The following is a 12,228-nucleotide window of genomic DNA, read 5'->3' on the forward strand; positions in this document are numbered from 1 at the left end:
TGTGCAACATGGAAAAAATCCCCACTGAGAATTAAAATAATGAATGTTGTCCTTGCAGAGAACAAAATGAGCAGAAGTATAAGCACCTTGATTTCAAGAGTGGGCAGCAACTTACTGTCCTCAGGACTGAAGAAGCAAGAAGTTCATCACCATGGAGACTTCCCAAGGGAAGAAAAGGTGGTATTTTCTTATCCCCTCTGCCCACAGTAGAGGTAGGTATTCTAACTGTGTTTCCTATGTAGCCAAGGCGATGCAAGGCGGACGGCTCCATTTCCAGTCCTCCAGAGAACATACTTCACGAGCGCAGTTATCTGCATCTTCACATCCATGGAACACTTTCTTGATTTTAAGAAGTATGTGGTTTCCAGTGAAACTGAAGGTGAGTTACACAGAGTTGAAGTTCTAAATTGCCAGGTTATCACCACTAAAGCCAAAGTCAAACATCCCCTGTTTGCAGAAGGTGATTCATTGAACTGGTTGGTGACACTGGACCAGGGAAACTACAGGAGCTGTGTGAAGTTGGGAAAGGCTGTGTCACATCAGAGGGATCAGCCTGGATCCTTCCACAGTGAGAGACCCTCTGTAAGGAACTGAGGATCTGAGAGTTGAAAATATCATCATTGAGCAATGCCTCATGGCCACAGACTCATCAGAAGATACATTTGAAATCCCAACTGAGCAGATGAACACAGTTGTTGAAAGCTCTCTTATGCTAGAGGTAGCTGGAATAAGACCAGCCCAGCTCACCAGAGCATAGAAGAGATAACAGAAGCGGAATCCTTGACCTTTAGTAATTAACTGATTGTTCCCCATCCACCACCATGCCCTCCAAAGCCCAAAAGTTCATCTTAAAGCAGAAGCTGCTAACTATTAGCCCCCCTCTCTTTCCAACGAATGCATCTGCACATTCAGAGTTTCTTGGGTTGCTGGAGAATGGAAACAGCTTCTGGCTGTGGGAGACTGGTCTTTGATGTACACCCAGGGAGCAAAGGTTCTTGGTGGTTCCTTATCCTCCATCACCAGGTTTTTCAAGGCTGGTAACAACTTGATTGACATCAGAGGTGCTATAATTGTGGACTTACTCTTCTACCTTTCCTTCTGGAATGAAAGCACTATGGTATTAGAGAAAGATGATCTTAATTCACTGAAGTATCCACAAGAAAATGGAATATAAAGCCATGAGATTCAGAATCTGGATTGAAGTAATGAGGAGGACAAATCTAGGGTGACTTAGAAAGAGTATGGGGAAGGCAGGCTCAGGGAGCACCAGGGTTTAGGAGCTGTTGCTAGAATTGCCCTGCCCTAAACTTCTGTGGGGCTGTAACTTTGGGGGAAGGAGGAAGAGGAGAAAATACAATTTACCAGTTTGGAAGGAAGTCTAGTAACAGGATACCCAAATTTATGCCTGAAACTATGAAGAGCAGTTGGTGTTACCAGATTTAAATTGGCACACCTTCATTCATAGAACTAAGGGGTTAAATCAAGTGGTCAGAAAGCAAAGGCACGAGGACCAGAGCTTAGCCTTCGTTTCTTGTTCTTTGCATGTCATCCACTGCGGGACACTGTTATCGAGTTCCAACTTGGCGGGCCTGGGCCAGGGGAACTGATCAGCCCCTAGGAAAGGTAGTGGGGCACGGGTGGTAGCGCCCTCCACGGCCCCCCGGGCCTGAGAAAGTGGAGCCGAATGCAGGCCCCATTTCCTCACCCCAAAGTAAAACCGTCAGGGGAAGCTTGCCGGAAAAAACCGCCCCCTTTACCTTGCCCGCCCACTCCCCGTTACCGGAGCAACTCCCACCCCTTTTCAAACAACCTCCGCGCCCTCTCAGAACCAATCCAAGCCTTTAACCTCTACAGCTACCCCGCCCTCTAAACCGCCCGATATAAGCTTGTACTCTCCCCTAATAAACTCTCTTGGCTTCTTCACCCTAAAAGAAACGTCTCCCGCCTGTTCCTTTTTCGCCGCCCTCCATACTTTGCACGCCACCGCCGGGGACCTGGCCAAGTCCCCCGCCTCGCCCTCGCCTCCGGGAAAGAGCCCCCGCCGCCGGTACCCTCCGAGCAGTCCTGAGAGCCTAGGATTTAGCAACCGGCCGCCACCCCCCCCCCCAGACGAGTCAACTGCGACCGCAATCCACCCTGTATCTTCTCCATATCATCCTGACTCCATGGAGTATGTCTTTGATGATACAGAAACATTACATGTTGGGCTTGTGGATGGGAGACAGGATTCCAGCCAATCATGAAAACAACAAGCAATCTAATAGAGAGGAATGAAGAAAGAAGAGGAAAAGGAAAATCAGAGAAGATGAAATAGAAATGGCCAGTAAAATTTGACACCTTGCTCACCTTCACTAGCAATAGCTTTGTCCCAAATTTCTCTTGATTGGGGATGTGCCGGTTTGAATGTATTATGTCCCCCAGAAAAAGCCATACTCTTTGATGCAATCTTGTGGGGCAGACATATTAGTGGGGATTAAGTTGGAACGTTTGGATTAGGTTGTTTCCATGGAAATGCGCTTCACCCAACTGTGGGTGTTAATTCTGACTGGATAATTTCCATGGAGGTGTGGCCCCGCCCATTGAGCATGGGCCTTGATTAGTTTACTGGAGCACTATATAAGCTTGGACAGAAGGAGCGAGCATGTTACAGCCAAGAGGGACATTCTGAAGAATGCACAGAAGCTGAGAGAGGAACTGCAGTTTACAGAGACATTTTGGAGATGGCCTTTGAAAGCAGACTTTTGTTCCAGAGAAGCTAAGAGAGGACAAACGCCCCAAGAGCAGCTGACAGTGACATTTTGGAGAGAAGCTGAAGCCTAGAGAGGAATGTTCTGGGAGAAAGCCATTTTGAAACCAGAACTCCGGAGCAGACACCAGCCACGTACCTTCCCAGCTAACAGAGGTTTTCCAGACACCATTGGCCATCCTCCAGTGAGGTACCTGATTGTTGATGCATTATCTTGGACACTTTATGGCCTTAAGACTGTAATTATGTAACCAAGTAAACCCCCTTTTATAAAAGCCAAACCATTTCTGGTGTTTTGCATTCCAGCAGCATTAGCAAACTAGAACAGGGGAGATCAGAGGTTAGAGCTTGAGTTCACTGTTTTCATCAAGGAGAGGTTTTCTAAACAGTTCTTAAGGGAGCAGGAAACTGCCTCTCTTTTTCTGGAGGTGGGAGGAGATGGGGAGGAGGCCATTGGATGGAGAGTTATGATGAGAACTGCCCTATCAAAAAATGCATTTTTTTCCCAAGGAGATTTCTGTGTTGTTTTTATTTTTAGAAAAAGTAGAAAGTTGACATGGTGGTGAGATATCCATCATGACTCAGGAGATGGTCCTGCGAGTGCAATACAAGATGGCATTGATAATAACATGGCCAACTGTTTAGTTAGACAAGATGTGCCTTAAAATATTGGCAGGTGGGAGGAAAACAGCCAAAGAAATGTGCCCTCCTTATAATGACAAGAGAGGTCCCCTTATCTGCACAGGTGCCATCTTGGCTTTGGTGCTCTAGTGCAAAGTTCCCTTGAAAAAGGGAAAAGCTACCTGGGCAACATGGACTGGGTACCTCTTCTCTGAAGATCTCAAGCAGGCCCTGAGAACCTGCAGCCATTCTGGAAGTGATGTAAGATATCTGATCCCTCCAAAACCTCCACTTCTGGGAAGCACAGCCCACCCACCCCCTCTTCAGGAATCATGAACATGGGTCTTTGGTGAGTTGGCTTAAGAGATCCACTCTCCTATGTCTAATTTTGCTCAAAGAAGGCTGAGATATGGGGAACTTTTGTGTTATGCCTCAAGGATCTGTGGATACAACAAATTTGGGTCACTCAGATGGCTCTTGTGTTTGTGAGTGCCCTTGAAGCCCTGCTAGATTCTGAAAGGTAGCATGGAAAGCCTCCTCTGAACCAGATCCCTTGGGTTTCAAAGGAGCCAGAGTTTGCACATGGTTGTCAGAAAGTTCTGCTGCTCATGATTTAATTGATGTCAAGGGCCTTGTGTACACCATGTGGAAGGATGAGATGCCACGAAGACTTGTGGGTGGTGCCATGAGTGATGTGCTGGCTTTCTGGGTCCCCTTGACTTACAGGGGATATGACTTTTCAATCAATCATATCTGAACCTTCTAGCTCTATGGAACAAAAAGCTAAGAAGTAGCATTTGCTTTTTAAAATTAACATTTTTTAGATTACCAAAATAAAGGATATTTAAAACATCTGTTAAGACAAAATCTATCGTAAAGCAAAGTTGAAAGACAAATGACAAATTGGGGAAAATATTTACAACAGTTATGACAAACAAATATTAATACGAAGAACATGTAAATAACTCTTTACAGTCGATTGGAAAAAGACAAACATCTAATAGAAAAAAAAGAATGAAGGAGAAAAAAAGGAAAATCAGAGAAGATGAAATAGAAAAGGCCAATAAAGATATTTAAAATACTTTCACTAGGAATAAGACATGAAAACTTAAAAATGAGGTACAATTTGCACCCACTGTAAATGGCAACATTATCCTCATAATGGTTGGTGAGGATATTCTCAATACCGCTTATGGGAGTGTAAATCTCTGTGACAGCATTGGGGGATATTTTGGCAGTATCAAAATTAAAATAAGCATACCCTCATGACCCAGCCATTCTACTCTGGGCATTTACCCTCAAGAAACACTTTCTGTGACACAGGCTGTCAGTTCCCTTGATCTGCTCTCCCTTCTTAGGTAGTGATGTTATCTTCACCTGCCTAGCAAAGACTACATTTCCCAGCCTCCCTCAAAGGTAGGTGTGACCATGTGACCAAGTTCCAGCCAATGGGATGTGAGGAGAAGAAACCGGCAGTCTTTCATGACTTGTCCTTAAAGAGAAGGAGTGTGCCCTCCCCTTCCCTGCTTCCCCTTTCTGCTGGTGGGAATGTAGCCTTGGCGTGGTCCATCTTGAACCATACATGTGAGGACTACACCACAGGGATGGCAGAGCCACAAGATAGAAGACACCCTGGCACCATATCAGCCTGGAGCTGCTTATACTCATACTGTTATGTGAGAGAAAGAAGCTTCTAGGTTGTCTAAGCCACTGTTATTTTGGATCTCTGTTACAGAAGCTGAATTTGAATTCTAACTAATACATGTACATCTATTTCAAAAAGGCGCCCTCCAAACACAGCTATTCTTATAATGACAAAATTGGAAGAAAAAAAATCATAAATATCTTTCAATATGGGATGGTCTAAACAAACAATTGTGTGCCCATTTTATAGAATGTGGTGAGGTGGTTAAAAAGGATGACGTCCATCAATATGTGCTGACATGGAAAGCTCTCCAAGACATACAGCACATTGCAGAAAAATATTTTCACTAAAATACCATTCATGGTTATGGGCTCCAGCTTCTCTCGCTCTCCCTCCTGCTGCAGCTTGCCCTTTGCTCCAGCTGCTCTCCCCCGACAGCCTTCCAGTGCTCCCAGCCACTGCCCAGGCCACATACCTCCACCAGTGACAGACCCATGGCCCATTGTGGCAAACTCGACCTGACCCACACCAAACAGAACACGGGAGTGTGGCTGGTCGAGGTTCCTAAATACTTGTCACAGCAGTGGGCTAAAGTCCCTGGAAGAGGGTAAGTTGGGTAACTGCAGATTGCCAAGAATCAAGGAAGGACTGAGGTGTCATTTACTTGGAACGAAGATCCAATATTCATGATATTGGAGGAAAACCAGCTTCAGTCATTGCTCCCAGAGAACATCCATTAGTCTTGCAAAGTGTTGGAGGACAGACGTTACTGAGAGCTCATCAGATAATCTTTCATTGGAAGAAATAGTGGTAAAAAGAGCTGAATGACTACCTGCTGCCAGTGAAAACTACATGAGATTAAAGAGATTGCAGATAGAGGAAACTTCCAAGCCTGTAAGACTGTCACAACAGCTGGACAAAGTTGTTACGACCAATTAAAAATCTGTTGCTAATCATCAGTACAATACTGAATATGAAAGAAAAAAGAAAGAAGATGGAAAAGCGAGCTTGAGCCGACAAACAGTTTTAGATATGCTATTTTCAGCTTTTGAGAAACATCAATAATCTTAAGGACTTGGTGGACATCACAGAACAACCTGTGGGGTACCTGAAGGACATCTTAAAAGAAATTGGTATTCAAAATGTAAAAGGGACCCACAAAAACACATGGGAACTGAAGCCAGAGTACAGACACTATCAAGGAGAAGCAAAGGATGATTAAGAAGACGCTTTACCAGCACGCTAATGAAGCAACTAAACTGGGATGTGCTAATATACTAATAAGCAAACGGCATTGATTCTTGAATACTTGAGCACCATCTGTTAATAGGGAAAAAATGACTGGTACTTTAATTTCTCTTGCTATATTTTTTAAACCATTAATACTTATAAACTTTCTTAGGTGTTTTTAAAGGAGAAAGAACAAATTTATTTATAAACTTACTTTGTATCAACCAGAAGATGGTAGGGATGAAGGATTAGAGAAGATTTTTCTTTTTAAGTATTAACTTTTTTTGGGGGGGGTTATTAGGGTTTTTTAATTTATTTATCATATTTTTTATTGTAGAATATAACATATATATAAAAGTGATAACTTTCAAAGTGCAATTTAACAAGTAGTTAGAGAACAAATTTCAAAGAATATTATGTTACAATTCCACAGGTCAGTTATTTCCTTATTATGAAATATAACATATATACAAAATGGTAATATCTTTCAAAATATGATTTAACTAGTAGATATATAGGAAATTTCCAAAGTGATTATAAGTTATAGTACAATAGTTTCAGTCATTTCCATATTGTGAAATCTAACATATATACAAAAAGATATAGCTTAGCTTTCAAATTACAATTTAACAAGTAGCTATAGAACAAATTCCAAAGGATGCTATGGGTTACATTTCCACCATTTCACCTCTTTCCTTCTAACTCTTCTAATACCCTAGCAACTAAGGAAAAGAAAATTATATAAAGATTCAGTATTCATAATCTTTTGTTAATTTCCATCTTGTCTGTTGCTACCCCTTCCTCTAGTTTAATCACTTTCCCTATCTTCAGGGATGTCTAGGCTAAGTATTAACCTTTAAAATGTAAAATTAGGAAATAGTTTCTAAATGAGGATGTTCCATCCTTGCTGTATTTCTGAGGAGCCCAAGGTAAGACAGATCCAAAATGAAAAGTATAGCAAGAAAAATAGTCAACTACAGAAACACTTAAAAGGAATAAAAAGCCAAAGCTCCTCATTCTGAATTGTCAAAGAATATTTGTCTCTCTTTTGTTTTTAAACAGATGATCACATTTCATGCTCAAACATACATTAGTAAAAGGAGAGCATTTAATGTTTGTACTAAGATTGCAGTTTTTGTTAGTTTGTCTTACCCTAGTGATACTGATATGAGGAATGGAAAAAAAACATGGTCATTTGGTGGGATTGTTTTACTTGCTTTTCAAATTAAATACCTCTCCAGAATTCCAAGATATATCTCCCCCAAACAGAATATAAACTTCGAAGACTGACTTTGTGCCTGGAATTTTACTATGTACTCAGCAAGTGTGTATTGACCACCATATGACAAATTAAAGTGGGGTTGTATATCTTCAGAAGGAAGTGGGAGTGAGGACAGTGTGTTCAAACAGAAAAGTTTCATGTCTTCCTGTTTGGTGAAAGTGTTTCATTTATCTTTCTTTTTAGTTTATTTTAAAATAAAATCAATACATGTACACAGTTAAAGTTTTTGCTAACACAGATGTTATATATCAGGCAGCCCAAAATCACACCCACAAACAAGACTGCCCCCAAAAGGGATTCATAAGCTAAGCACAGTGAAAGCATTTTTTGCTTGCTCATCTCGTCAGCTGCTTCTCGTTGCTTGGAATCAAGAAGTAGTCATGCCAAAGGTCTAAGAAAATGTTGTATAATTAAAACAACAAAAGGAAATATCTGTGCATTAAGATAAGCATTTTTATTATTTCATTTTAGCAACAGAACACCAGAATTCTGAAGTTGAGTACCACTGCACTAAGAAAATTTTTATCCTTGCATTTCTCTGTAAAATAAAAGTCTGACTAAAGATAGTGGTCTTTTTCCCCACCCCACTTCCAAAAAATAAACAAATAAACCATTCATGTTGGGGGAACCCATAATCATTACTATACTTTCCATATGTGAATCAAGCAAAGAGCAGTGTTGACCTTTGGGGTGGAGGGGTAGGTGTGACAAGGATCAGAATTGGGGAAGGTGATCAAAGGGCTTGGTTACAAGATGGATATTTATGTATTGCTCATGTAGTGAAAAATTAATAAAGCAGTGTAAATCCAAGGTGGCACCCCAAGAGCTGGAAGTGGGGGACCAGCAACAGGGAGGCAGCCTGATTGGGTCTTTGGCCACAAGGTCTTAGTTGTATCTCATGGAGTCACCCACTGGCCTGCCCCATCCTTTTGATAAGTTAAATAATGATCCCTCAAGCTAGAATAGAGAATGAGCTCTTGTTATTCTGTACAGGCTAATGTAATACCCCAATATATCCCAGAATATTTTGGGCAGAAAATAAAAGCATATTTGCAAAGTCCCCTTGAGGGACCAGGGAAAAATGTGGAACTATTAAAGTTCCCCAACTGGGGAATTCCTGCTATTCTCTTAGGCAATAGGGGCTTCCAATTTAATAAGCCAACCCCTCAACCTGGAGGCTTGCCCTTATGAAATTTATCTCTCCAATAGCAAAGCTAAGCCTACTTATAACTATGCTTAAGAGTCACCCCCAGAAAACCTCTTTTGTTGCTCAGATGTGGCTGGTATCTCTAAGCCAACTCTGCAAATTAACTCATTACCCTCCCTCCTGTGTGGGACATGACTCTTAGGATTGTAAGTCTCCCTGGCAATGTGGGACATGAATCCTAGGGATGAGCCTTTCTCTGGCATCATGGGATTGAGAATGCCTTCTTGACCAAAGGAGAAAAAGAAATGTAACAAAATAAGGTTACAGTGGCTAAGAGATTTCAAATAGTCAAGAGGCTATCCTGGAGGTTACTCTTATGTATTATATAGATACTACTTTTCAGTGTCTGGTGTATTCAAATAGCTAGATAATAATCATTGTAATGCAGTAGACCTAATTCTTGATAATGATTGTATAGCTGCATAGCTTTTATCATGTGACTGTGTGATTGTGAAAACCTTGTGACTGACACTTCCTTTATCTAGTGTATGGGCAGGTGAATAATAAAATAATGACAAATATATATATATATATATAAAATAGGGTGGATAAATGATATGGGACGCTTTGGGTGTTTGTTTTAATTTTTATTTGTATTTATTTTTATTTTTATTATTTTGGGGGGAGTAATGAAAATGTTCTTAAGTTGACTGTGGTGATGAATACACATCTATATAATGACACTGTGAGCCATTGATTGTACACTTTGGATGGGTTATATGATGTGTGAAAATATCTCAATAAAATTGCATTAAAAAAAAAAATAATGGTCCCTCAAATATGTCCACATCCTAATCCCCAGAACCTATGAATGTTACTTTATATATATATGAGGTACATAGAAAAAAGGGACTCTGCAGCTGTGATTAAGTGAAGGATCTTGAGATGAGGAGATTATTCATCAAACAGTCCTAACAAGGGGGACACAGCAGGAGTCAGGGTCAAAGGAGAGGGGAAAGTGATGATGGAGGCAGAGATTGGAGTGATGTGCTTTGAAGAAGGAGGAGGGGCCCATGAGCCAAGCCATGCAGGTGATCACAGAAAGCTGAAAAAAGCAAGCAAACAAATTCTTCCCTCAGAGCCTCCAGAAGGAACCAGCCCTGCCAACTCCTTGACTTTAGCTCGGTGAAACTGATGTTGGACTTCTCATCTCCAGAACTTTATGAGAGTAAATTGGTGTTGTTTTAAGCCACGCAGGTTGCCGTCATCTGTTACAGCAGCAAAGTGGAAACTTATACACCTCTTTATTCTCATCAACACCTGCCAAAGCAACAAGCAGTTTTGGAGGAAACCCTGGAAACTTTAGAGGCATATATTTCTTGTAGCATGCATTTACTCTGCATATTTGAGTGGTGGCATGTTTGCCTTCAGAATTACTTTATCAGAGACAAGTTGGCCTAAGCAGCAAGCCTTAATCTTCATTTGACGAGTAAAAGGACAAGAGGACCAGTCTTTGGCTCACCTAGTTGCTGAAAGCTTAATGAAAGAATTGTTAGAAGCCAAAGCAGTCTCTTTGAAGGACAAGGAAGTCTGTGAATTTCATAATTTTTCCTGGTGCATCTTGAGATATCAGCTATGATAAGAATGAAGACTTTTCCTCTGCTTCCAAATTTGAATTCTAAGTGCACATAACAGTTATAGCTCAGTCTCCGGGAAGCCACAGCAAGCTGAGTGTGAAATGAGAACAGTGCAATTTTACTATGTGTGACATGCCAACCAAATAAGAAGTTATAAGCTGCAGCAGGGATGACCTACTGTCTGAAAACTCAGACTTGAGGATCCCTCTTCACAAACAATAGAAACCCCCACTCTGCCCATTATCACCCCTGCTACCAAGATCTCAGATCAGAAGAGAGAATTCTCACCTGGAGAAGCGCTGACATCTGTCCAGTCACAACACTGGTGTGTCGGTGAGCAGAGGAGGTTAGCCGGCTGGGGCCATTCGCACGTGACATGAAGACTCCTGCTGAGCATCTCTCAGAAAATAAGAGAAAAGGAGATGCCTCCTGCAAAAGCAGGTGGAATGTCCTGTCTTCACTAGGCAGTATTTTGACTCTAAAATCAAAGTTTCCCACAGAAGACACAGGTAGACAATCCAGGACAAATCCTCCTACCTATTGTTCTATCAACTTTTTGTCCAGGAATTCTGCTGATTTAGCCAATTGATGCCCTGTCAGTGGCTACAAGTAGAGAAATAATGACCTGATCACCCTGTCATTTTTTTGTCTTCAATTGGATAGGAACAAAGTGTACGTAGAGAACTTTGGTGGGATAAATCATTTTCAGGATATGCTTCAAAGCATTGAAGCACTTTTTCATTTATGAGCAAAGGCAAAAGATACAGTAATTACAAGCCTTCACTGACCAAGGATCCAGAAGAAAGTCAAAGCTTCCAGAAGAACTTCGGGTGAATTCCAGGGGATCAACGTGATGCATGGGAGTACTCTCTGACGTGCCATCTCTCTTGGCACTGACCTGCCTGAGCATGGAGGATCCCACTTTCTTCTCTTTGCATATGTTGCCTTCTTGGTTAAATGGAGGAAGGTAACCTTGAATGAGGAGGGTGTTCTGTTCTGTTGCAGCTGCTCAGAGCCCACCCTCGATATGCGGACACAATGAGGAGACATCATTTCTCCTAAGGGTGACAGACTGATGCCCTCTTATTGATGGACACTCAATCCCACCCTTGGGTGCAGCTTCCATTTGGAGACCAGGGCCCTGTCACCCATGGGAATCACCCAACCACTGTGGCAGGGATACCTGATGGGACCCCTTCCTGATGGAAAAGCCTATGTCAACTGACCTTTGAACCCCTCCATGCACCTGCCCACAACTCTAGTTGGGGGTATGTTGATATTGACTTGATGTGTGGAAGGACTCAACTCTAAGAGATAGCAGAAAAGAAGGTCCAGAGTTGTCTGCCTTTGAAGGGAAACTGAAGAGCGGGAGAACATAATGTCCCTTGGAAAATGGGCTCTTGTGCCGTGTCTTGACCAAGTCCATGGCTCTTTCCAACAGATTTGGTTCAATCATAGGACAAAGTACCTTATGTTAGGATTCCAGTCCCCTCCTTGTCTATCTGGTTTCCAAAACCCCATTTCTTTCCTTCATCTCTAACATGTGTGAATGTGGACATCTTTTCAAGACTCTGGCCATCAGAAGGAGGAAGTACTGAGTCAGATAACTCAGGGAAGAGACAAATATCTGAGAACAGGAACTTTTATTTTTCCTTTACTATTCCTAATGGTGCACGTGCAAGCTTGTGTGTGTCTGTATGCAGCCTGTGTGCATTCATGACCATCCACATTTTAATCATACCTGTATTTGCCAGTTGGCATGTGTGTCCACACCAGCCCCACCAGAACAACTTCTACAAAACAAGTGAGCAGGTGTACAAGCACAGCTTCAGAAGGATCAGCAACGGGGCAGGAGCAACGTCAGCCTCCCCAAACCCTTCCTCTGCTATAAAAATGCCAGGACAGTACACATGTGTTGTG

At 42.0% G+C, this 12,228-nt stretch overlaps 1 pseudogene; it reads left to right on the forward strand.

Annotated features, from left to right (window-relative positions):
- The first annotated feature begins 5,506 nt into the window (after positions 1–5,506).
- On the forward strand, positions 5,507–6,234 carry LOC119511759 (annotated as a pseudogene).
- Positions 6,235–12,228: the final 5,994 nt, after the last annotated feature.

The sequence above is a fragment of the Choloepus didactylus genome, chromosome 16, assembly GCF_015220235.1.
Source record: "Choloepus didactylus isolate mChoDid1 chromosome 16, mChoDid1.pri, whole genome shotgun sequence".
Lineage (NCBI taxonomy): Eukaryota > Metazoa > Chordata > Mammalia > Pilosa > Megalonychidae > Choloepus > Choloepus didactylus.